Raw genomic sequence first — 27,653 nt, forward strand, 5'->3', positions numbered from 1 at the left:
GTGTGTTTGTGTATGTGTGTGTGTGTTTGTGTGTGTGTGAATGTGTGTGTGTGTGCGCATGTGTGTGTGTGTGTGTGTGTGTGTGTTAGCTGGATTGAACCTGAACCTGGAACGTACTAAACACATACTGTATCATTGACCTCTATCTTCCACCCTGTCTTTATTCTCTCTTATTTTGAGACAAGGTACAACTGAGTCACTCAGATTGGCCTTGATATTTGAATTTTATTTCCTCAGTCTCCTGGGTGCTAGAATTTTCAGATGGGGTACAAAAACAATGTAAAACAAACAAACAAACGAAAATCCTGAGGAGCCTGTGAAAGCTGATGGTATCTGTAGATTTATAGAAATTATTATTTTGATTATAAGATATTCCCTAAATGTTCTCTATATGGATGCCACCAGTTCTGTTTTTTATAATATACTCTCCTAAGTAGCTAAAAGAATATAACATATGGATACTACCTTTCTTTATTTTTAAACATACTTGTATGGGTTTCTACCATTTGGAGGCCACGTTAATTATCATTAGAAAGTAAAAGACTACAAAATTAGAGGTTCTTTTCTCCTTTAATGACTGTTAACTAGTCTCCAATTTCCCCCTACAAACTCTGCCTATGCTATGACCAAGAAGAATGAAATGCATGAGTAACAAGTAAATAAGATAATCTGAAGCTACATCCAAGTATTAAGAACTGACTCAGGAGGATGAAGACTTTGAAGCCAGTCAGATTGGCAAAACAAGTTTCGAGCCAAGTTGAACACAGACAGCCAGATCTGTTTTAAGAAGGATAAAAAGTGTCAAGATCACACATGATTGAATGAAATACTGAATCTCAGCAAATCTAAGTGAGCATGCTATTAATGTTGAAGGATCTAAAGAGATTACTAAGTAGTTGATTACATAGGCCACTCTTCCAGAACACCTAAGCTACCTATCACCCACATGATAGTTTACAATGTACACACTCACACACACACACACACACACACACACACATACACACGCACATGCACACACACATGCACACATGTATATGTCTGTAGGTAACATACTCATATCCATAAAATGATGTATATAATAATATTAACAATTTAAGATTCTTTCTTTTTCTATCTGTTACACTCTAATTTAAAATTTTCTGAAAATTTATCCATTAAGGGAAAATTAGCCTGTTTCTAAACCAAAAATTGAATTGTAATTTTCACTAATTTTGAAGATTTATTAATTTACTTATTTTTGAGAAAGTCTTGCTGTATAGTCTTGGGTAAATTCAGAAGCACTATTTAATCAAGGCTAACTTTGACCTCACAGAAATCTCCTTGCTTCTGCCTCCTAAGTCTTGGAATTAAAGAATTGGGCCACCATGCCCAGGCAACATCTACCACTTTAATACTTTTTGCTCTTTGAGATTTTATACAATTATACAACCAAATATGTTCATGCTCACTTTTCTTTTATCCTCTCCAGATTTCTTCATATCTCTTTCAACTCTTCTCCCTCCCAATTTATGTCTTCTTTTTGATAATCTGCTAAATCCAGATACTGTTGGCCCTATGTGCCTAGATGTAAGAGGATCTTGAGAATGGGAAATCTCCTAGTGGCTAAAATCCTCAAAGAAGAATCATTATCACTTTCCCAAATACTATCTGTTATTTACAAGTCCTTAGGAATAGGTGGAGTGTAGAGATAACTTCCCCTGCCTATGCCATAAGTTTGGCTGATAGGATACGTTTTCAGTTGATGCTTGTGGACCAATTCCAGTAGAAGCATTCCTGTGCCAGTTCCCTTACCCTGTTAACTTGGAGAAAGAATAGAGAGAGTTAAAGAGAACCAGCTTGGATCGTATGCCATGCCCTGGATTCAATGTGAATTCTCAGTTTGTAGAAGCATTATTATGTAATAATCTCCTCTGAATCTCTAATATTTACTAACCTTTAAATGATTAGGAAGGATTTTGGTCTAGACATCCTCATTTAACAACCATTAAGAACAGGAACATATTATCTTTCTGTCACTTTGCTAAAATGAATTATTATTACAGAACATGTTGAAATCATGATTTCATTACAGAATTTATTTCTCAAATGAAAATTTCACTACTTGCTTTTATAGGCATGTAGGCTCAATGGAGTCAGACTCAGTATCTCTAATACACCGTAGGCACCATCAGTGGCTTCCTAAGTCCTGATTTGCCTTTATGACCTTTTACATTAACCATGGTCCATACTGTTGGCATAAGGAAAGTTGAGCTTTACTCTAATCTCTTCTGGCCACAGTAACAACTTGAGTCACATGGAAATACTCCCCTACAGATATATACATAATAATACCCCATCTAACAAACATATAGTAATGTAAGGTCCTGCATAGTGCCACATGCCTAAAATCCTAGCATTTGTAGGCAGAGGCAGGTGCAATTTTATTAGTTTTAGGCCAGTTTGATTTATGTTGTGACTTTCAGTAGAGCCAGACTATGCAGAAAATAAAAATAAATGTGTAAGGGTTCAAAGTTAGCAACTATTCAGGTTATACCTTAGGGTTGGAAAAGCCTACTTTCCTCTTCATAAATAGCATCTCTGAAACCTTAAAATAGAATAAATGATCTCTCAGCAGTCTTCTCCAAAATTTCTAAATCACTTGTAGTTGGTGAAATTTCTTTGAACATCTTTGTAACATCTATTAATTCAAAATTTCATCACAAGTCCAACCAACATATGTGACATATGACTGCTAGAGTTGGAAATATATAATTAATATGTTAGACGAATGCTAGTACAAAATTTGTTTTTGACTAGGAAGGAGAAAAAGCCATTACTATAGATCAGATTTTTCTCAAATCAGAGACCAACCAGAAGATCCAACTAGTTAAGTGAGTAAATGTGGGTGGGAAAGACATGCTGAGGAGTATAGAAAGTGAGGCTCTCCATAGATTATTCTTTGAATTCTAGTATAAAGCTAATAATTTATATGATTTTTACTAATTTGTATCAATTGAATAAAATAATGGGCTTGCCCTTTCAGACATGCACCTTTGCCACTGTTGACGCTAACTCTCTTCTCTACTCCTCTGTTTCCTCACTCTTCCCAATTCAAGTCCCAGGTCCTATTTTATTGTCCGTGCATCTTTTGTTTAAACAATTAATTTCTACATGTGGCAGAAAACATTGGACACTTATTTCTCCTTGGCTGATTTCTTTTAGCATGAGTGTTTCACAAATCTTTTTTGTTTCACATGGCACCATTTCTCTCTTCTTTGTAGCTGAACAACATGTGTTATAGATCTATAAGATGCTTTCCTTATATATTAATTCATTGTACTGATTGGTTTCCATTAATTTGACACAAGCTAGAGCCATCTGGGAAGGGTGAGCCTATATAAAAAGAATGCCTCCATCAGATTGGCTTGAAGGAAAGTCTGGGAATTTTCTGATCATTAATTGTCTTAAGAAGCTTCAGCCAACTGTGAAGTTGTGAGATGAAATACATTCTTCCCTCTTATAATTTGGCTTTGGTCAGTGTCTCATCACCATGACACAGAAATACAAGGGCATCCACTGATGGACTCCTAGGCTAATTGCATATTTTATATATTGCAAATATTGCCATGACAAAGCAGAGCAGACAGGTATTGCTTTTGGATGCTGGTTTCTTTTCTTCTGATAGATACTTTCCAGTGTTATGTCTGTATCACACCGCACTTCTTTCACTTCCCTTGAAGTATTTCTCTCCTGCTTTACATAATGGCTGGACTAATTGAGCATCTTTAATCTTTCTTGTAACTTCTTCACATATTTTCATGCCTACCTGTGTAAAACCATATGCATACGCATATGTTTTATGTTCTTTTTGGCATGTCTCCTGGACCACACTTAATACAGGGCATCCTTCATGACTGGGAGAACATCTCAGTATTCTGAGAATCGCTTTCAAACATGAGGGTTTCTGGATTCAGAGTGCATGCTTAAGTTATGCAGGAATTTGTCCTCTCGATGTGCAACTGATTCTGAGGATATTTTGTCATTGGGGAGGCACATTCACATTCACTATCCTCTAACCAGGAGGACCACTCCAGAGAGTGAATCCTCCCTATGACTTTTTTGGCATAAGTCCAAAAATTTCACTGCAAGCCGATTTATTTGTCTCACTCTTTTCTAGTCCACCCTATCATTTCAACTTTATTTTTATTTTTCCTCAACAGCTGCAGTTAGTCTTATGACTATGTTTCCTTCATGAAAAGCCTGTATTTAACAAAACCTGGGGTGCTCTGTAATTAACACATCATTGCACACAATTTGGAGAAATGCTGTGGTTGAGGCACGTGCTTTTCATAAAGGAAAGTTTCTATCCCAAATTGCTTATTTTGCCGAATTCTTATAAGAACTTAAAAGTACAGTTGTCAAAGGACATCAGGAGCCAAAATGTGTTCTTTAAGGAAATTCAATAAGTTCTAAAAGAGAGGGTACACACTAAAGTGACAGTGCCTCCACAACCTTTGAGAAGTAGCCTAAGAATCGCATTGGCTTGCTTTTCCTTGTTTCCTCCTGAAACACTTTCTTTTTTTGAGGAAACTTCTCATATATGTTTTTATTTGGTTGAAGATACTTTGCCTCTTCTTCCAATGTTGACCATGTAGGCTCATTTCACAGCATAACAATTGTAGACAAGACTATGAGAAACCTGTGTACATAGGTCTGTCTTTGTGTCTTTCAAATCTCCTTATTTTCAAAACTTATTTTGACGTATTTTGACATCCCTATGTATATAAAATATAATTGCGTTATTCTTTTCCTCGCCTATCTTCATATGAACCCTTCTATACTGGATCATTGTCCTCTTTCAGATTCATGGACTCTTTTTCCATTGTTATTACATGCATATATGTATACATATATATTTATATTACCAAATATAATTGTCTAAGTGTATATCCTGTTATATGAATGTTTATAGAGCTGTAGGAAATGAAGAAGTTGCTCTTCATGGTCCACATAATCTCTAGAAGAAACAGAGAATACCTCAAGGTCCTTTCCAAATTATCTTCCAAGATATTTGGAACCTTAAAACTTGGATATAAAATTTAGTGTGGACTATTTTTAATGTATCTTTAGGTTTCAAATTTTATGAATATAAGAATTTAGGCAGGACTCAAAAGGTCACTTCAGCTTATGTTATTAAAAAAGTAAATCGCATCATTTTAATACAGTTGCCAGGCAACTTTGGTGACTGTTTATCAACTACAAAGCCCATCATGTCAGTGTGTAAGGCCAGGTTGTCACTGAACATTTACTTGTCTCTTTATTCTACTAGGGTTATTTTTCTTCCTGATTTTCCTTGAACAAAAGTTCCTGCTTGAAACTGTTTTTTGAAAGCTTCTTGTTTCTGAAAACTCATACTTTATCTTAGTATAGTTATATTGGAGCACACTTTCTTGCATCTGAATAATTTTATTATTTGTATGCTTGTTTTGTGGCCATGTATGTCCTCATGTACATACTTAGAACTAGGGTTAAAGATGTTTATGAGTCACCAGAGGTGGGGACATTGGAATTGAACACAGGTCTTCTAGATGAATAACAATAGCTCTAAACTGCTGAATAATCTCTCTAGTCCCTTGAATGAATTTCTATTGCTCATTAATCTCACTTTTAGAATAACATTTATATGTACATGTGATATACATATCTAAGACCATCACTTTTGTTTCCATTGCTTTTTCCCAGGAAGTTAAAGCCTAACAGATATTTAGTTTATTTATCCATATTTCTGGTATGGTTCCTCAAAAAATAATCCTTAATCCTTTCAGTTGTCCTAGTTTTGAGTGTCATCTAAGTTTTTACTGATATCTTCCTCAGCTCAAATTCCCTTTTGCCCATGGTACAAAAAGGACCTCTTTTTCTTTTTTGTTCCGTGGTCTGATTTATTGGTTAAATGTGCTCCTCACCTCATTTCTTAGAACAATTCAAACTGAGAAATTTGTGTGACACATCTGAGTCCAATCCAGTAGAAGGGGTAGAGAGAGGGAATTCAAGGTATACACCGAATCCTGCAACCCTTCAGCTTTACTCTGTGCACAGGTGCACAGGTTTTAGGAAGAATTGTGCGATTGCATGATGAGGCTCTGAGGCCCCTTTGTTTTTTTGTAAATTTTTAGTAAATTCAGGTTCAATGTTGAATGGATGTTAAAATTATAGACATCTGACATGTATCTGACATCAGGATGCTCTTGGCCAGGACCTGTGTCCGTAGTAAGAGTTTGACATTTATATTATTAGATTTTTAAGAAATTCTGTGACACATGTCACTACTCAACTTTAATGTGAAACAAAACCACATGTAAAATTGCTAAAACATGGAGATTTATTGAAAAGAGTGATTAACCTGTGGTCATTTGGTGTGGGACTGTTGAGAAATTTGTTAAAATATTTGTTGGTGGGGAGTGTGTGGCTAAAAATATTTTTTAAAACATAAAAAGGTATACTTGGTTTAGATGTAAGTCTAAGTTCTTCAAAAGTTGTCGTCAGTATACTTTTATTGTGAGGAAAAAAAACAAAGAAAACAGAGGGCAGAAGAGATAAACATAACAAGTCTTGGTGAAAGGAGGAGGCTCTCCTTTCAGAATGCTCATCACAATGCTTAGCTAAGTTAAGGAAATGGTGGCAATGTAGAAATTTCTGGACTTTTATGAGCATATGGAACACAAGTTTCTAAGTCTTTAAAGAAAGTTGAGTTGCTTTGCTTGGTCTTTGTTTTCTTGATGATTAGCCTGTCCTCATCTTCCTATCTCATTGTAAAAGATAATTTCCCCCTCCACGTTACCACATTAAGATCTGTGCACATGTTGTTTAGAAATCTCAAAAGTTTTTTGGATAATCATAGCCTCGTGTACTCATATATGCCTTCTGTGTAATTATACTGATGTGATGCTGCAAGAATTCAGACTTCTTCCAGGAATAGAAGAAAATCTACGTGCAAAGATACATTTCCTATGCATTCATATTATAATTTTAATGAGACTAGAAGTTTTAAGGCTTTAAATTTTTCATCATAGTTGAACCTAGGACAAACTAGCTTGCATCAGTAAATCTGCATGCACTATGCTCTACGTGAGGATGGATTTCTGGGTATGCATGCAGGCATAAGTACATATTGTACTTATGCTTCAAATACTCAGCATGTGTAGCACTTGTGGTACTTTCTTAAACAGTATCTTATCTTTCAAAATAAATCACAAGCAGGAACTGTTTAAGGAATTTAAAATTTAATAACTCTCACTATTGCAGGAAACTCAGTTTCGCAATTGAGAGTCCTACAGATCACTAAAATATGAGAGAAATTATTCATGAAGCTGTTCCACATTACCTTAAATTCTGTGAATTCTGTGGGTCATATGCTTCTTCCCAGGCATCTTTATTACATGGACTATTATCATGTGGAAAGAATTAGTGTTATTAATGTGTGTGGATGCTGACTCAGGATAGGTATGGTACTGAACTGAAAGAAATGATGGATAAGCCACTCAAAGGAACCATTTTTATATTGAAACATTTAAAAAAACTTCTTGCATAGCAATGCTCACTTCCCACATAAGTTTCTAATTTAGAGATTTAACTTTTAGTCTGATTCCTCCTTAATTTAACCAGCAAAACAAAAGTAAATTCTCATGATGATTTAGAAGTATAAGCCTATCCAGTTTAGGTACCATGCCTTGGCACTTATTAAGGAACTATGAAATAAAACCTACTTAATATTCGTTATGACTGACGTCAATACACAATATGCTGTGATCATTGACATATGGTACAACAAATGTGGAAAGGATGAGGTTAGCAATCACTAAAATTCATGTTTAGGGCCCAGCTCTGCCCACACTTACTGGTCTAGAAAATCTTTCTGGGCTTCACTTAGCTAGTTTCTCTGGCAAGGAAAACCACACTCATCTTACCAGGATGAAGGTCAAGTGCATACCACTCTCTAACACTCTCATGTGTACTCTTATATCCATGCCTGATATCTTATGGGTAGTTAAACTTCATTTATTTTTCTCAAGATGGTTTATTTTCTGTAACTTAAAGAATGAGAAATGATAGTGAAAATAAAAAAAAATGGAGGTATTAAATTTCAATAGTGGACAATAAAATGACTTACATATAAAAAATAAGACACAATAGAAACATACTGGCTAATTACATGTTGTAGAAACAAGCTATGGGAAAACGATGAATCTTCCTAGAAGCATCAACATCTTAATTTACACTTAAAAATACAAAAAAAATAATGGGTAAGGATATTATTACTCAGGCACTCTAGTGGAAAAAAGTGTGTGCGTGTGTGTGTGTGTGTGTGTGTGTGTTTTAAACTTTAATGCCAAGAAACCTAGTACATCAAGCCTGATACTCCACATGGCAGTTGACTTCTGAGCCAACTGGCATGCCCTGTGAAAGCATACCTTCAAGTTTTAAAGATGCTGGATCTAACAGATTTCACATTGGCAGCAGCAGTGCACTAGTAATGACTTTTTTTTTTTTATTAACTTGAGTATTTCATATATACATTTCGAGTGTTATTCCCTTTCCCGGTTTCCGGGCAAACATCCCCCTCCCCCCTCCCCTTCCTTATGGGTATTCCCCTCCCAGCCCTCCCCCCATTGCCACCCTTCCCCCACCAGTCTAGTTCACTGGGGGTTCAGTCTTAGCAGGACCCAGGGCTTCCCTTTCCACTGGTGCTCTTACTAGGATATTCATTACTACCTATGAGGTTGGAGCCCAGGTTCAGTCCATGTATAGTCTTTAGGTAGTGGCTTAGTCCCTGGAAGCTCTGGTTGATTGGCATTGTTGTACATATGGGGTCTCGAGCCCCTTCAAGCTCTTCCAGTTCTTTCTCTGATTCCTTCAACGGGGGTTCTATTCTCAGTTCAGTGGTTTGCTGCTGGCATTCGCCTCTGTATTTGCTGTATTCTGGCTGTGTCTCTCAGGAGCGATCTACATCCGGCTCCTGTCGGTCTGCACTTCTTTGCTTCATCCATCTTGTCTAATTGGTGGCTGTATATGTATGGGCCACATGTGGGGCAGGCTCTGAATGGGTGTTCCTTCAGTCTCTGTTTTAATCTTTGCCTCTCTCTTCCCTGCCAAGAGTATTCTTGTTCCCCTTTTAAAGAAGGAGTGAAGCATTCACATTTTGATCATCCGTCTTGAGTTTCATTTGTTCTAGGCATCTAGGGTAATTCAAGCATTTGGGCTAATAGCCACTTATCAATGAGTGCATACCATGTATGTCTTTCTGTGATTGGGTTTGCTCACTCAGAATGATATTTTCCAGTTCCAACCTTTTCCTGCTTTAAAAATATTTCTAAGAATACCCTTGGCAGGGAAGAGAGAGGCAAAGATTAAAACAGAGACTGAAGGAACACCCATTCAGAGCCTGCCCCACATGTGGCCCATACATATACAGCCACCCAATTAGATAAAATGGATGAAGCAAAGAAGTGCAGGCCAACAGGAATTGGATGTAGATCGCTCCTGAGAGACACAGCCAGAATACAGCAAATACAGAGGCGAATGCCAGCAGCAAACCACTGAACTGAGAATAGGACCCCTGTTGAAGGAATCAGAGAAATGACTGGAAGAGCTTGAAGGGGCTCGAGACCCAATATGAACAACAATGCCAACCAACCAGAGCTTCCAGGGACTAAATCACTACCCAAAGACTATACATGGACTGAACCTGGGCTCCAACCTCATAGGTAGTAATGAATAGCCTAGTAAGAGCACCAGTGGAAGGGAAGCCCTTGGTCCTGCCTAGACTGAAATCCCAGTGAATGTGATTGTTGCGGGGGAGGGCGGTAATGGGGGGAGGATGGGGAGGGGAACACCTATAGAGAAGGGGAGGGGGAGGGGTTAGGGGGGTGTTGGCCCGGAAACCGGGAAGGGGAATAACAGTCGAAATGTAAATAAGAAATACTCAAGTTAATAAATATGGAAAAAATAAATAAATAAAATTGAATAAAAAAGATTGCATTTCTTCAATGTATATTTTGCGCTATTTGACAAATACAAAAGTGAAAGAGAAAATATTAAACTTGACATTCTCAAGTATCATTATTCTGAGAACATAAATTTTATAACTTTCTACTTCTAATTGTTTTAAAAACAAAATTAGTATTTTCCAATAATATACATGTGTACATGAAAGGGGCAGAAATCTCAGGATATTGTGTATTGGGAGAGCCTGCCTAACTGATGCATTTGGAAACATTCATTTGGGGTCCAGATTTAACTTTTAATGAAAGTGGACCAAGGTTGAAGACAATTCATTTTTATCTCAGTGTATTCATGATAGTCACGTTTCAGGCATGGCTTTAGAAATAGTAGATTTATTCTCAAATGCTTAAAATAGTGCATTGCTTCCAACGTGATGATCAAGATTGAGATTAAAGTTCAAGAAATGGCAAATATTCAATTATTCTTTGGTAGTCTTATCTTAACTCCAACCAGAAGAGAAAACCAAATATCCACACTTTCTATACCTAGTACCTTCTCTGGTCATGTATTAATATATTGAAAACAAAGCCTGGTTATATAGCAACTTTTTCAATATAAATCTATGGTAAATTTCATATTAAGTATTTTAATTTATAGTGAAAATCCAATAGGAAAATTGACTGGGCCTTATAAACTCCAAGTTAAAAAAAAAGTCAAAAGCTTATAGAGCTTAAACTTAGAGAAGGATAAGCTATAAGTTAGGAAGTAAGATTTAAGTCAGACTCTTCCAAACATATGTATAGTAGGCCACTTGAATTCATGGGTGTCACGTCAACGGTTTAGCCAACAGCATGTTAAAGCATTTGCACAAATCTCACTGCCTCTGTGCTAAAGCTGAACATTTCTCCTGTTGTGATTTCATGAACAGTAAAATAAATAGGTACTTGAATAAGAGCAAATTATTAGAGGAATCATTAAAAATTTACAGATTATTTAACATGTATAAGACTATGTGCATATGTTGTGTATAGATGTATTCATAATGGGTTTAAGAAACGATAGAGTTTGCTGTTTACAGAGAGTACTGGAGCTAATCCTACTTTAAATACTGAATTATGGATATATTGTGTAAATAAAATAATATTTATGTATGTCTAGGCATATATTTGCTTTATGAACCAAAAGGGGGTTGGAGAGATGGCTCAGCAATTAGCAGCTGACTCAGCGATACCTCACGTACAGAAGAACTGAGTTCAGTTCTCAACACCCAAGTAAGGGTGGTTACAACAATTATAACCTCAGACCCTGGAATTTCTGATACCTATGACTTCCTTGGACATACTAATTCACATATATATGCCTCTAGTCTCTCACATAAAAACATAACTTAAGAACTAAATAAATCTTTAAAATGAAAAATATTCCTGCAATGATAGTTATAGTATTAAACCCCTTATTATATTTCCTTCTATTTGTTTATGAATATCCACCATAGGTATAATTTAGACACAACATTCACTGTCCCTATTTCTACTCTTCATCAGTATGTGCAGCTAACATTGTGAAAATAATATAAATGATGTGTTATATGTTGTTGTAAAATTATAAAAATAAAATGCTGTCTTTTCTCCCCACTAGATCTGGCACCATCAGGGTCCCAAGATACCTGGAAGATCTCTTGCCAGAAGCAAACATCCCAACTCCATGGTGGCCCAGTGTCTCTGCCACCACACAATCTTCCAAACTCAATTCTCCACAAGAAAGAACACACAACACAATATTCTCTGATCCCATTGATAAGACATAATTGCTCACCTAAACATACAAAGCCCTATACACAGCCATCCCTTAAGAACATTCATGGGGTTGGGGATCCAGCTCAGTAGTAGAGCGATTGTCTAGCAAGTGCAAGGCCCTGGGTTCAGTCCCCAGCTCTGAAAAAAAGAAAAAAGAAAAAAGAAAGAAAGAAAGAAAAAAGAACATTCATAACAACCTGTAAAGGTACAGCATGGAATCTCCATGTTCTCTCTGCAGCCTCTCCTGCTGCAGTCTTCCCTCCTTTCAGTTCCAGCCTCCTCTTCCCTCAAGCTTTTCTCCCGCCCATCCTTCCTTCTCCCCCAATGACAGACCGCATTCCATTTGTACCTGCCACACCTGTATGACATCATCCCACAATTATGTTTCTAAGAGCACACATTTAATGCACTCTAATAAACGTGTTTTAACAATGAAAATATTGTGGTTTCATTGAGTTCATTTTTGCCAGTATCTGTTTTCTAAATAAAATGAGTGAGGACACAGTCCCCTTTTTTATTGTAGGAAATTGTAAGTCTTTTACAATTAAACTTTAATATGTATACCTCAAAACACCTTGCTTTTGATGAACATTTTCACGAATGTAAAGTTCATTTGGGGCTATTTTCATGATTATTTAGATGACCAGACAATCCCACCTATATGAGAAAAATATATTAAACAAAACAGAGAGGTAGCTTTCACTATTAACTCTATGCTAAGTCTTGCTTCAGCATATATTTTTGCTGTTTAACGCTAGAAGAAAAGGTTTAGTTGAAGCTATATCAAAATAGAAACTTAATAGTTCTTATTTCATGCTCATATGATCAGATTTTTGCTCCAATTTGTTTATAATGAGTTAGGGTAACACATATGCTAATCAATGCTAGTTAATTAAAAGTAGAGTTTCTACTTACGAAATGCATTAAGCTGCTGAGTGTACTGCATGCTAGATGACCCGATTCCGATATTTGAATTCTTAAAATGAGAAGGAGTGGTGCAGAATCTTTAGATGTGTTTCTAGAAATAGCTATCAGATCCTCCTGGAAACAATCATTCCTGGGGATGAGAAGGCCTAGGTTATAATGTGTATGCTACTGCAAGGTCATTCACACAGCTTCCCAAGGTCATAGGCAGACAAGTTAGTAATGCTTAGGCATATCCTCCACTCTGTAACCTGACAGAAGTAACAAGACACATCCCAGGCAGTCCCAACTTCTTTTTGTGCAACCATGAAAGCCGGAGCTGTGCACCTTCTCCAGTGCCTTACTTGAAACCCTTTGGTTGTGAAACATCAAAGCCAGACTCCCATATCAGGAACATTGTGGAAACAATTTGCTGTTGTTGATAGCTTCCTTCTGAAAACAGGATTAGAGGAAGACTGAAGGGAGTTTGGTGCCCCAGAAGACAGAGTCTGAAATAAGACTGAGGGGGTGGGCGGAGTATGTGTCCTGAGGTTAATGCTATTAAAAGTTAACTAATTCTTTCTGGAGGATGCATATCATTTGCAGCAAAGTATCTGCCAACTGTTGTAAAATATCAGGATGTCTGGACCTGTCATTGAGACGAACCAATAAAAGCAGTCCATTTCCTGCAGGGGGCATGATTAAAACCGGACCTATTTTCACAGATAATCCATTTATAAATCATGGTAATAAAACGGCCATCATGACAGCAACTCAGTGGCATTTTTTTCACAAGCTCAACTGTATCTAGGCAACGACAATGTCTTAACTCAGAATAGAATAAAGGCAACCTGGGGTCCCAGGAGTCCAGGAGAAGATGCCACTGTCTGGATCTCATTTTCCCATAGGGGAAATAATAGGATTGATGGCTACTGGAGCTATATATGTCTCTGATTCCTGCAGTCTGCTTTATTTACATGCCACAATCAACAAACACAGGAAATGGAGAGGTGTCAGAATTGTTTTTTTCTGCTAAGGACTTAGGAGTTTGTGTGGGGAGAGGAATTCTAAGGCTTGTTCCACAAACCTCTACTTTTAATCTGTATTTCTCTGAGAGAATCAGCAGATGAGCAGGATCTGTAGTGAGGAATTAATGGCAGGAACTCAAGCATTCCCCATCCAACTGTTCATATATGTAATTACAAACTGACAGTGGCAGCAATATTACTAAGAAAAAGGACTTTTATATTTTATCATCACAAGTACCATGGGCCATAGTTCAAGAAAAGCATGCAGTTTCTAGATGAGACAGTGCCTCTCTGTAAACCATCCTTTCAGACTTCTTTGTCTTGAGACTGTTTGGCTCAGAAATGATTTACATGTTTAAAACAAACCAACAATAACAAAAACAAAGGTTTTGTCTTTTGTTGAAGCATTAGACTGAACAGAGAAGTGCATAAAATTATCACAAATGATATCATGTCATGAACTTCTAAACAAAAATTTAGAGATATTCACAACTAACACGGATATGCATATGTCTATATATTAAATGATATTCATCTTCAACATTAGCAATGAGTGTACTAATCCTTATGCATGCCAATGAGATGATAAAGATTATAAAAGCAAATTTTGTGTTCACAGATCTTGCTGTAGGATTACATCATGTTTCCTCTTAGATGAGATGCTGCTTTGTTCTGTGAATGCTTCTTCAATTGTCTGCTCCTTGGCTTTGTACATTAATTGAAACTTTTGCATTTTTGTTTTCATTTTCATGTGTACCAGTAATGGAAGATTGACCCTAAGGCAGGATGCGAGTTAGGAATGTGCTCTGCTTCTGAACTTTACATTTGATGTTGATACATGGTTTCACTAAGTTGCATGAATTATCCTCAAACTTATTTTGAAAAACAGCAAGCTCCAACTTTACTGATTTCCCTAGAAAATCTGGGATTACAGGTCTGTCCCACTGTTTCCAACTTTTACCCTTCTTCTTGAAAACCCAGCCCTTCAATTCTTGGTAAAAATCAAATGTTTCTTTGGATTGTACAGTAAAATTGTTTTTCTGAATGCCTTGAAATAGAGCCTCAAGTGTAGGTTGATGTCATTACATAGGTAAAGGCAGGTACAGGATAGAACGAGGCCTGTCATTGGACAAGAAGGAAGGATGGGCGGGAGAAAAGTTTTAGAGAGGCAGAGTAGAACTGAGGGAGAAGATGGGGAGCAGTCGAGAGAACATGGAGGCAGATGTTTTTGGACCCCTCAGTGTAGGGTAATGTCAGGGCAGGAAAGTGGGTGGTTGGAGAGGGGGTACACCCTTATAGAAAAGGGGGAGGGGGTTAGGATGGGGGCTTATGGACAGGAAACCAGGAAAGGGAATAACATTTGAAATGTAAATTTAAAAATATCCAATAAAAGATTTCTCTCTGCACATGTATAGGTTGTTAGGACTATTCTTAAGGGATGGATGTGTACAGGATTTTGTGTGTCTAGATAAGCAAACTGGATCTTATCTAGGTGGGTGGTTTATATCCTTACCAATTGGTTGTAAGTTAATTGTGTGGATGTATTGTACATTGAGCATTTAAGATATAAATCTGGTTGTTGGATTAGAGTTTGTTGACTTCACTGGGTTGTTGGTATTGTGAGCAGAGTCTGTGACAGGAAGTCATGCTAGGTTTTCAAGGCTTGGGGCTAGCATGGTGTGGGGCCATGCTAGCATGTCCCGTGGAATGTGATGTATGTGTCAGACACAATAACACCCCGCCAAGGAGACAGTGTGTGGAAGCAGCTGACAGCGAAACAACTGGAGCCTGTGGATCCTGTGAAGTGGAAACTCAGGGGAACTGGTTGTGCACATTATTAATTATACCACAACACTCAAGTACATGAGAAGAGTTCTCAAACAAGTATTTTTGACATCTGGGAAAAGATTTCATGGGAATCAGATCATGAGCATGTCTAATCTATGTTGCTTCCAGGCCAGCCCTGAGGAATTTTCCCAAAATTTCCATTCGTGGGACATAGTTTGATAGTCTTGTGTGTCCCTCCATACTTTCTGTTTTTCACTTTTCATAAGTATTATTATGATTATTATTCTTGCTGCTTCAAACCTCACGTAGTGAACAAGGAAGCTGGGAGTGGGTCTACTTTTCCTTTTCTCAGGCTGCCAGGAAGATGGTAGACATTTGGACAGTGTATACACACCAAAAGCAGCCTACAATCTTTCAAAACAAGAAGCTTGCTTTGCTGGGAGAAACAGGCAAGGGAAAACTCCCTCAGTAATAACAAAAACATCGGTATAGACTTCAAGATGCCCAAGGAGGCCATCCAGAGCACCTACATAGACAAGAAAAGCCCCTTCATTGGTAATGTCTCCATCCGAGGTCGGATCCTGTCTGGTGTGAAGAAGATGAAGATGCAGAGGACCATTGTCATCTGATGGGACTATCTCAATACGTCTGAAAACACAACCACTTTGAGAAGTATCCCAAGAACATGTCTGTGTACCTGTCTGCCTATTTCAGGGATGTGGAGCTCTGCAACATTGTCACTGTTAAGGAGTGCAGGCCATTGAGCAAGATTGTTCGATTCAGAGTGCTCAAGGTCACCAAGGCTGCTGTCACCAAGAAGCAGTTTCAGAAGCTGTAAGGGGACTCTGGCCAATGCCCCAAAACAAATAAAAGTTATTTTCCAACTTACAAAAAATAGTTTTGTTGATTTTGTATCCATGAATACAAAAGGATTTTGTTTTCGTTCCTAACATCAATGGAATAGACAGACAGACAGACAGACAGAAAGACAAAACAATTGAATGTGACAAGAGAAATAGAAATATCAGCTGAAACATAAAAACAGAATGGAATGAAGGACTGATTAAGTTTTGTATCTAAATTCTCAAAGTTACCTAGTAGCCAGAAATGTACTTCTCAGTAAAACATCAAATATATGAGTGATGGTTCATTAGATGCATGATGACCATGAGGCAGATAGAAATAACCACATTGATCTAGACATTAATAATTCAGAATTACATGGAGGCATCTAAAATTGATTGAGGCTTATTCTGTCTTAGGTTCTGTATAAGGCTTCACATGCATTTCTCTCTAAATAATGCAGTACCAGAATAGAGGCTATTGTTTTCTTCATGTACCAAACAAGAAAAGAAGAGGTTAACAGTGTATCATAACTTACAAAAGTTACATAGTGTTGACTTGGAATGCATGATCACATTAGTCTAGCTGCTCATATTTAAGCCTCAGAAATACATTGTATGATTTGTTTATCAATTTATAAGGTCCACCTGCATTCTCCCCCCTCTCTCTCTGGATTATGTTGTGTCTAGACAAATAAAGTTAGAAGTGTGGATAGTATAACCCAGTTAATTTGAAATCTGCTTGCCACAATTTTCATACTTTAATAAAAATCTTCTGAATCCTTTGCATGTATTTTTAAGGCAAAATTTTTCATGTAATGGTTCAATTTCAACATTGGTTGAACATCTTTTCTCAAGTTTTTTTTCCTTATTTCTTTGTTTGTTTGCAGTAAGTCATGTGTCCATAGATGTGCCGACAAGTTTCTGGGTCCTCAGATCAAGTGACATTTCTCTGTCACTTCTTCATAAATATGTCATTTAAAAATATGTTATTTAGTTTCAACGTAAGTATATTTGTATAGATCTGTTATTGATGATAGAAAATTTCTATCATATAGCAAATCATCAAAATTATTTTTAAATCTTTCCCTTTTGCTCTGAGGAAGGCGCACCCTGAGAATGGAAGTTAATATCACAGACTATAGGTGCTGTCAGGAAAGTAATTTACAATATCAGGTGGAGTTGAATTAACTAATCTGGTTCAGAGACTCGCAAGAATATTAAAAATGTTTGCTTTTAATGTTCCATTTCTCTAATAAATTTATAATTAAATACATAAGTATATATGTAAAATCAAATTAATAGAGATGTGTACCAATATATTTGGTCTTATGAGCAAAAATTTCAATATAAGCATAGATATTGTTGTTCTCCACTATCTGCAACAAAATAGCACATTCCATAAAGCTACAATCAAAGTATTGTAATTTTTTTCATCTTTATTAACTTGAGTATTTCTTATTTACATTTCGATTGTTATTCCCTTTCCCGGTTTCCAGGCCAACATCCCCCTAACCCCTCCCCCTCCCCTTCTCTATGGGTGTTCCCCTACCCATTCTCCCCCATTACCGCCCTCCCCTCAACAATCACGTTCACTGGGGGTTCAGTCTTGGCAGTACCAAGGGCTTCCCCTTCCACTGGTGCTCTTACCAGGCTATTCATTGCTACATATGTAGTTAGAGTCTAGGGTCAGTCCATGTATAGTCTTTGGGTAGTGGCTTAGTCCCTGGAAGCTCTGATTGTTGGCATTGTTGTTCATATGGGGTCTCAAGCCTCTTCAAGCTCTTTCAGTCCTTTCTCTGATTCCTTCAATGGGGGTCCTGTTCTCAGTTCAGTGGTTTAATGATGGCATTCGCCTATGTATTTGCTGTATTCTGGCTGCGTCCCTCAGGAGAGATCTACATCCGGTTCCTGTCAGTCTGCACTTTTTTGCTTCATCCATCTTATCTAGTTGGGTGGCTGTATATGTATGGGCCACATGTGGGGCAGACTCTGAATGGGTGTTCCTTCTGTGTCTGTTTTAATCTTTGCCTCTCTATTCCCTGCCAAGGGTATTCTTGTTCCCCTTTTAAAGAAGGAGTGAAGCATTTGCATTTTGGTCATCCTTTTTGAGTTTGATGTGTTCTGTGCATCTAGGGTAGTGTAAATTATTTTTCTTAAAAGATAGACTAATTTTTTGGTTTTTGTTAGATATTTTATTTATTTACCATTTCAAATTTTATCTCCTTTTGTGGTTTCCCCTTCAGAAACAACCTATTCCATCCTCCTTCCTCCCTGCTTTTATGAGGGTGCTCCCTCTCCCACACACACCCACTCCCACTTCCCTGCCCTGGCTTTGCCTACAATGGGGGCATCAAGCCTTCACAGGACCAAGGGCCTCTTTTCCCATTGATGTCCAATAAGTCCATGCTGTGGTCACTCCATATGTACTCTTTGGTTGGTGGTTTCGTCCCTAGGATCTCTGGGGTGTCTGGTTGGTTCATACTGTTGTTCTTCCTATTGGGTTGCAAACCCCTTTGGCTCCTTCTGTCCTTTCTCTAACTCCTCTATTGGGGACTGTGTGCTTAGTCCAATGTTTGACTGTGAACATCCTTCTTTACTAAGCTTTGGTAAAGCCTCTCAGGTGGCAACTAGATCAGTCTCCTGTCAGCAAGCACTTTTTGGCATTCACAACAGTGTCTGGGTTTGATGTCTGTATATGCGATGATCCCCAGGTGGGGCAGTCTCTGGATGGCTTTTCCTTCAGTTTCTGCTCCACACTTTGTCTTCCTATTTCTTCCTGTGAGAATTTTGTTCCCCCTTCTATGAAGGAATGAAGCGTTCACATTTTGGTCTTGCTTCTTCTTGAGTTTCATGTGGTCTGTGAATTGTATCTTGGGTATTCCAATCTTTGGGGCTAATATTAACTTATCAGTGAGTGTATACTATGAGTGTTGTTTAATGATTGGTTACCTCAGTCAGGATGACATTTTCTAGTTGCATATACTTGTTTAAGAATTTCATTTAGTCATTGATTTTAAAAGCTGAGCAATACTTCATTATGAAAATGTACCACATTTTCTGTATCCATTCCTACATTGAAGGACATCTGGTTTCTTTCCAGCTTCTGCTATTATAAATAAGGCTCCTATGAACATAGTTGAGCATGTTTCCTTGTTATATGTTGAAGCATCTTTTGGGTATATGCCAAGGAGTGGTATAATTTTGTTCTCAGGTAGTACCATGTCCAATTTTCTGAGGAACTGCCAGACTAATTTCCACAGAGGTTAACTGACTTGTAATTCCACCAGAAAATGGAGGAGTGTTCTGCTTTCTCCACATCCTCGCCAGCATCTGTTGTCACTTGAATTTTTCACCTTAGCCATTCTTACTGGTGTGAAGTAGAATCTCAGGGTTGTTTTGATTTGCATTTCCCTGATGACTAAGGAAATTGAACATTTCTTTTGGTGCTTCTCAGCCATTTGATATTCCTCAGTTGAGAATTCTTTGTTTAGCTCTGTACCCCAAGTTTTAATAGGGTTATTTATTTTCCTGGAGTCTAACTTCTTTTGTTTTATTTATTTTTTCCCATTTTTTAAAATTCGGTATTTCTTATTTACATTTCAAATATTATTCCCTTTCCCGGTTTCCTGCCATCAGCCCCCTAACCCCTCCCCCTTTCTAAAACGGTGTTCCCCTCCCCAGTCATCCTCCCTTACTTCCCCCCCAACACTGGGGTTCCAGCCTAGGCAGTACCAAGGGCTTCCCCTTCCACTTGTGCCCCAACAAGGCTATTCACTTCTACATATGCAGTTGGAGCCCAGGATCAGTCCATGTATAGTCTTTGGTTAGTGATTTAGTCCCTGGAAGCTCATATATTAACTATCCATTGGATGTAGGATTGGTAAAGATCTTTTTGCAATCTGTTGGTTCCTGTTTTGTCCTATTGACAGTGTCCTTTAACTAACAGAAGCTTTGCAAGTTTATGAGGTCCCATTTGTTGATTCTAGATCTTAGAGCATAAGCCATTGGTATTCTGTTCAGGAAATTTTCCCCTGTGCCCATGTGTTTGAGAATTTTCCCCACTATTTATTTATTTTTTATTGTTTTTTTTTCATTTTTTATTAGTTTAAGTGTATCTGGTTTTATGTGGAAGTCCTTGATCCACTTGGACTTGAGATTTGTACAAACAGGTAAGAATGGATCGATTTGCATTCTTTTACATGATGACCTCCAGTTGAACCAGCACAATTTCTTGAACATGTTGACTTTTTTCCACTGGAAGAGAGGTTTTCTATTGTCTCCGAATAGAAAGTAAATCAATTCCAAAGGTCAAATTTTAATTAAATCTGTGAAAGTTTTATTGAAAAACTATCAATACACTGTAGAACTGCGGTCTTCTACTCTCCAGAAGTGCCTCCCATGCTTTTCTCACAGGCATGCTCTAAATTCCAAGTCTCAGGAATATTAAGTGACATCCTCAAGGTCAGATTGCTAGTGAAATCAAATTTCTCTTTTGACTTCCTGAATAGCTAGGTTTCTTTCCAAGATAATCACTCTAATTTAGTGTATCATTCCAGGTTCTAGGCAAAGTCAAAATTGGTTCAAACTCAGACAGCTATCTAAACATAATTTCCCAGTGGAAAGGCCAAAAGCAACCCTCTGTAAACCTCGGCTTTCTAATGGAATGTTGAGAGTCAGCCTCTCCTCTCAACAGTCTACCAGCTTTCTGCTCCTTGGATTCAGTTTTATTTTGAAATGCTAATTTAGCCTATTTCAAGTAGATGCTTACGAAAAATTATTAAGTACTTCTCGGTCTCAAGTTTAATAGACACTATAGAAAATGCAAAGTGTTTATTCAACATATTTAAATATGTCATAAATATAGTGGTTTCTTTTCCTGGATATACTTCCAAATTTGTGGCTTTTTCCAGACTCCAGGATTAGAAATATTAAGGAAAGGGACTACAGAACAGTAGATGCTGATGCCTCTTATTGCTTCCATAGTTAGAGATGCCAATGACTCTGAACTGAAATAAGGTTTTGAACATGGGTTTTATTCTCCCTCAGTTGATTTTTGACTACAGTGACAGGATGAAGAGGAACCTTGTTCTTAGGCTGGCTGGACTAGCCAATTCTTTTCCTTCACAGTAACCCTTCTCTTTTGTTGTCTCATTGTTCTAATGTGAAAGCTCATTTGCTCCCACATGAGTTTACACAAATATTGCTCCTTGGCTACAGCAGAATTTCCTTTCAGCAAGTTAGCCATTCCCTTATTTGGTGGAAGATCTGTTGTTTGCTGTTACCTTGAGCTGCTCTTACTCTTGCAAACTATATTTGCCGTTCCGCTTTCTGGTTCAGTTTAGGAGATGTTGAGATGTGGAAAGACACTGTAGTGTAAGAGAATAAAACATCATTGAGAGTAGAGTTTTATCAGCTGCTACTGTATTCCTTTATATGCAGAGGTCCCCCACCTTTATAAAGTTAGAGCCCTGATCTGTAACTTCACATCCTGGACTATATAATGTGATCTTTGTCTCATCATTTCTAGAGGGCAGGCAACAGAAACAACTTATATTTATTATATTGTTGTGTTGACCTCTATGTGCTCTTGTGTCTTCCACTATATCCTTCAAGTTTCCTAATCAAATTGTTCTATTGAACAGCTTTCTCTTCATTGACAGGTAAATTGTCTTAAACCATTTTATCTTTTATCAAAATATTAATGTTTAGCATTTTTTACTCTAGTATTTACTTCAGATGACAAGAGAGAGAGTCTACCTGCACAAATTGCATACTGTTTTTCCTTTGAAAGTAAATATGGACCCTTTTATGCAATTAGAAGTCTCTTCAATATTTCATTTATGTGATATTTTTGTGATTAATGTATTAATGATTATTTTGTTTTATTAGCAAGTATGTGAGATAAATCACCTTACATGGGGAAATGTTGAAATTGAAGTTTTAGACACTGAAATACAAACACGACTGCTTGGTTCCATTCCTTTTGAGCTTGTGGCAAGGCAGGACAATGCCAGGTATATATTGGGGAAGCTGCTTACCACACTGTGGACTAGGAGGAGGGTCAAAGTTCATAATGTCCTTCTCATAAAAGGTAGTTCTAGATATAACCATAAGATTTCCAGCTAAATTTTATTTTAAAGGTTTACACCCCAAGTGAGAGACCAGATCATTAACACATAGTGCTTTCCAAGATACTTGTGTTTTACACCATAGAAGAGGGGTCTCAATTTACTACCATGACTTTCCTTCTTAAATAAGAATCTCAAGGATGAGTTATACTCTGAACTGCTAAGAAAATGATCCATAGAATATGGCTGTAAGAATCCTGAGTTCTACTGTGAAGATATAGGGAGGCTTAGCCACACATGCACTTAGTTTATTTGATGATAAATATTGATCACTCTGTGACAAATGAAAGCAAAACTCTAACACACGCTGTCATTGAATAGTCATGCTGATAAATACAGACAATAGTAATAAAAACTTAAATGCTATTTCCCAAATTAAAATAGGTTAGAAGAGTTTGGTGTGTGAGAAAATAAAACTGTTCATAAATGAGAAGTATAATGAAACAGCAGAACATAGGCCAAGAAAGTTTGTAAATGTGTAATGCTTCTATGTGCCAGGAAATGAATCATTTGACATTTTCTCTCTGAGTAATGTGAATTTCCTCCATTATTTTATATTTAAGAAAAAGACAGTCCCACAACTCAGCCTTGTTGGCTGGTGTCATTGTAGCTATGACAAGGTTAAAAACACCGATGTAAACCCTTGTCAACTTCACTCAAAATTCCATGTCTTGAGTTGTTTCAGGTTATAAAATGGTTATGAAACAAAAACTTTGATTTCCTCTGTTTTAAAAAAAAAACACTTTTTTTCTTCATGTAAAGGAAACTTGTTAAGTTTATAATGTAGGAAACAAAGTTCAGTTTTTCCACAAAGGCAGTGTTTGGGAAATTTTTAGAAGCTTTACATATCCTGAGAAGGGCTGTAGCTAGCAGAGAGCAGCTCAAATGAAGCTAAATGTACTGAGGTTTACTGCAGTCTGTGTGGCTACACCAGCTCTGCTCTTCGTAACCATTTATAAACCAACAGGCAAAGCCAAAGGCTTCGTTTTCTCTTTCCAAAAATATTCACAATGTCTGAGGCGGCAGACTCAGAACTGCTTCAGACATTCAAACATCAGTGCTTCCTCAGCTGGTGAATGTAGTTTAATCAGACTGGCAGGTTAAACCAAAGTCACACAAAGGGTAATATTTGATGAGCTTAACAAGAAACCTTTATGCAACTGTTCCCATCAGTCAGACTTAGGATAATGTGATGCTATTTTTGCTATGGCTTGGCTTTCCGCAGAAAATCTAAATGGCTTATTATCAGTTCTAATTGTCTGTAGATGGTCTCCCACCCTGTGTCAGGAAATACTGCTGTGTTGGTGAGACTAAAGAAGTCCAATGATAATGATATGCAAACTGAGCTAATTCCAGTTCCTCTTTAGGTGAAGTAAAAATGGCGCAACCAGTACCGGGCCTTCTGCCACCATATTCATTTCTAAAGAGAGCCTTTAGCCTCATCAGATAATAAGGGTTTTTCTGATCAGCTTATGTTGATCAACTCATATATCTCATGTCAATTGTAGCCCTTGGCTTTGTGGGTGAATAGGAAAAAGTCATAGTGATATGCTGAAAATTTTGCTCAAAACAGTGGGAAAATAAATTTTAATTACCACTTTAAACTGCCATTCTACTTTTTTATAACTTTATCTGTCTATCTATCATCAATTGATATCTATGTATATAGGCAGCTATCTATATACCTATGTACCTATTATCTATCTATGTATCTATTTATCATTTATTTTTAATTGAAATGGATTCTTCTTTCACACAGTATATCTTGATCATGTTTTCTTATCCTTCTACTCCTTCTAGATTTTCCCACCTCCCCACTCAGGAAGATCTAATCTCCCTCCTTTTCCTTTCAGAAAAGAGCAGATATCCAAGAGACATCAGCAAACACAACAAGATTCAATAGGACAAGTCAAAATCCCTCATATTGAGGTTGGATAAGGAAGCCATATAAGAGACATAGAGTCTGAAGAGCAAGGAAAAGAGGCAGAAACACATCAATTGCCACAGTTAGAAGTTCCACAAAGGCATCGAGCTAACAGCCATGACACATATGGTTTACTTATGTGCTTTTTGTAATGGATCATAACTAGCCCTCTCGTGGACTACTGCTACAATCCTTAAAATATGTTTGATTCTTTTTTAATTAAAGATTTATTTGAATTGAAAACACACAGTGAGACTATTCAATTCATAATCAGACAACATAATGAATCATTGTAATGTATACTTTAATGTCTAAAATTTATTGAAGAATCATGAACTGGGATATTTCTAGTCTCAGAAATGACTCTGATCTTTATTTTTCCTATTATCCTCCTCAAAAACAATCAGTATAACCGTAAGCTGTATTAGCATATATTGGAAACCTGAATTCATGTTTTACATAAATGTTATCATATTCTTTAACATTTGATATCAGTGGTCCTCTGCTTCATAAGATTCTTCAATAATATTTATTTCCAAAGTTTCATTGCTTTAAAATAAAGTAAGCCTATTTAAGTATCCAACTAATCTTTGTGAATATTTGTTTTTTGTGTTGATTAAAAATATTGGCCGTAATGTTATTAACAACTACAAGCACATCTGTTTGGTGTACATATGTGTGTGTTTATGTTAGGTACCGTACCTAAGATTAAAATTAATGTGCAACATAGTAATAATTTATTCAGTTTTAGTAAGATATACAGTCACTAGTACTTACATCATTCCAGACTACAGGGAAAGTTTACAAATATAATTTTTCATAAAAAATTACTCTGGAACGAGTTAGAAAACCTAGTAGGTAAACAAGATTTTTGCATGGGCTTGACTACCAGAATTTGGTCCATAGACCTTGTAGATATCATTCATATTCATATATATATATATATATATATATATATATATATATATATGGAGAAAACTGACTCCACAAATTTGTTCTCAAATCTTCACCAACATGCTGTGGAAAATACACAGATACACAGACAGACAGACAGACAGACAGACACACACACACAGAGGGGGAAGAGAAAATAATAATAATAATAATAATAATAATAAAATTTAAAGATTAAAAACATTTTATTCATATGTGATTATATAATGGCCCAGTCAGCTGCTCACTGACCTCATTAAAATGCCAAAAATATCACTAGTTGTTTAAATATATGAAGGTTTTATATCCCCTATTTCTCAATACCACCTTCACATCAGTTATTCTCTTTGTACACTGATTATTACAAGCCAATTTAAATAAATATTTTCTTCATTCTTGTTTGGTTTGTTTGGATACAGGAACTCACTAATAATCAAGTTGCCATCATTTTTTTCCAGCAGCATCACCTACATATCTAGACTTAGAGGTTTGAGCTTGACTTTCTAAAGACTTACAAAGGAGGTGAGAATGAACTGAAAACATCTGACATATTCCTGCCTTTCCCACCTCAGAAAAGCTGAAAGAGAGTCTGCAGAAAAGTGCAAAGAAAGGTGGAGAAAGATAATGTAAAGATAAACTGGATTTCTGGTGGGGTTAACATTTTCTCCAATACTAAATTAGAACCAGAAATTTACCATCATAATAAACATTTGTTTTTTTTTTGTTTTCTTTTCTCCCAAAAGGTCAAGAATCAAAACAAAATCAAACAACCTTACAGTAGAGAGAACCCAAATAAATAAGCTCTGCTTCTTTGTAGAGCAGCATCTTTTGTGGTGTGTCAGAAAATAGCTCTTATAATAGGCTGGACAAATTGGCCTTGGACATGCAGTGCGTACCCTGGAGCTCACCTTTATTTTCAAATGTTTGGTCTAGCATTTGAGACAAGCTGAATCTTACAAGAGGAATCTAGAGTTCTCTATTCCCTGAAAAGGGGGGAAGAAAGAGCTTTTGAAATATAGTCTTGAAAGGCAGGCCTGAAAGTATGGATTATTTTAGTTCCTATGTCTAGCACATGTCAAAGAAGAATATTTAATATTATTCATTTGTGGTAGCTTAGAATTGCATATTTAAAAGAGTCAATTTCCACCATGCGACAACAACAACAAAAATGTTGTACAGTTCATATACAATTACCAAAGATGCTCCATTCTCCTTGTCATGTGTTTCTATACAAGCACACACACACTCACAGACACACACACACACACACACACACACACACATGCACACACACACGCACACACACACACATACACACTAATTCAGGCACAATTTTAACTAAATTGACAAAAACAGTATTTACCTTCATATATGATATATGCAGAATCATGATATAGCCATTTCTCTTGTTCTTTCAAACAGGATGAGAAGCATGCAAGCTTAGAGAATGTTTACCTAGTTAAAAAAAATCACTAACATGATAGACTTGGATTCACTTTCAACAACTCTAAAGATGGCTACAAGCATTGATTCTGAATTTAGACTATGTCCAAATCCAGAAATTCTTTGGCTCTGTCATTAAACATAACATGCCAGAAGGAATACTTCATATTATTATGCTCTGATTTCCTGAGCTGTTTTACAAATTCATGTGTATGATTATTTTTGGATAGTATCTGCCTCCTTTTTTTGTTTTAAAAAATTGAAGAAATTTTATACTTTAAGTATTATTTTTATAAACTAAGAAGTACATATATATATAACTGTGAATATTTTCACATATTTTTGGAAAACCAAAGCATAATTTTGTAATATATATCACTATAATAACAATTACTGCTAATAATTATACTTTAGTTCCTTGCAACAATTGTTCCTGCCATCACATGCGCAGTCAAAGACATTAACTAGACTTTGAACCAAACAGAAAAAGGTAAATACCCCCAAATATTCAATCTTTATTGAAAAACATTATTAAGTTCCTCGAGTTATGGACCAATTACAGAAAAGAAAGAATGGTTTGGCAAATTTAGTGACCGTGCATGTTTGAATAACAATGGCTTCTGTAGGTCCATGTATTTGAATGCTTAGTCACAGAGGAATAGGACTCTGAAAATATTAGAAGATTTAACATTTGTGAGATGTTGCCTTGGTGGAGGTAATGTGTTACTTGGGGTTTAAAAGCCTATTCCACAGAGAAAGAACTGGAAGAGCTTGAAGGGGCTCGAGACCCCATATGTACAACAATGCCAAGCAACCAGAGCTTCCAGGGACTAAGCCACTACCTAAAGACTATACATGGACTGACCCTGGACTCTGACCTCATA

At 36.8% G+C, this 27,653-nt stretch overlaps 1 pseudogene; it reads left to right on the forward strand.

The window, feature by feature from the left end:
- The first annotated feature begins 15,860 nt into the window (after positions 1 to 15,860).
- Positions 15,861 to 16,334, forward strand: Rps11-ps7 (ribosomal protein S11, pseudogene 7; annotated as a pseudogene).
- Positions 16,335 to 27,653: the final 11,319 nt, after the last annotated feature.

This window comes from Rattus norvegicus, chromosome 19 (genome assembly GCF_036323735.1).
Source record: "Rattus norvegicus strain BN/NHsdMcwi chromosome 19, GRCr8, whole genome shotgun sequence".
In the NCBI taxonomy this organism is placed as follows: Eukaryota; Metazoa; Chordata; class Mammalia; order Rodentia; family Muridae; genus Rattus; species Rattus norvegicus.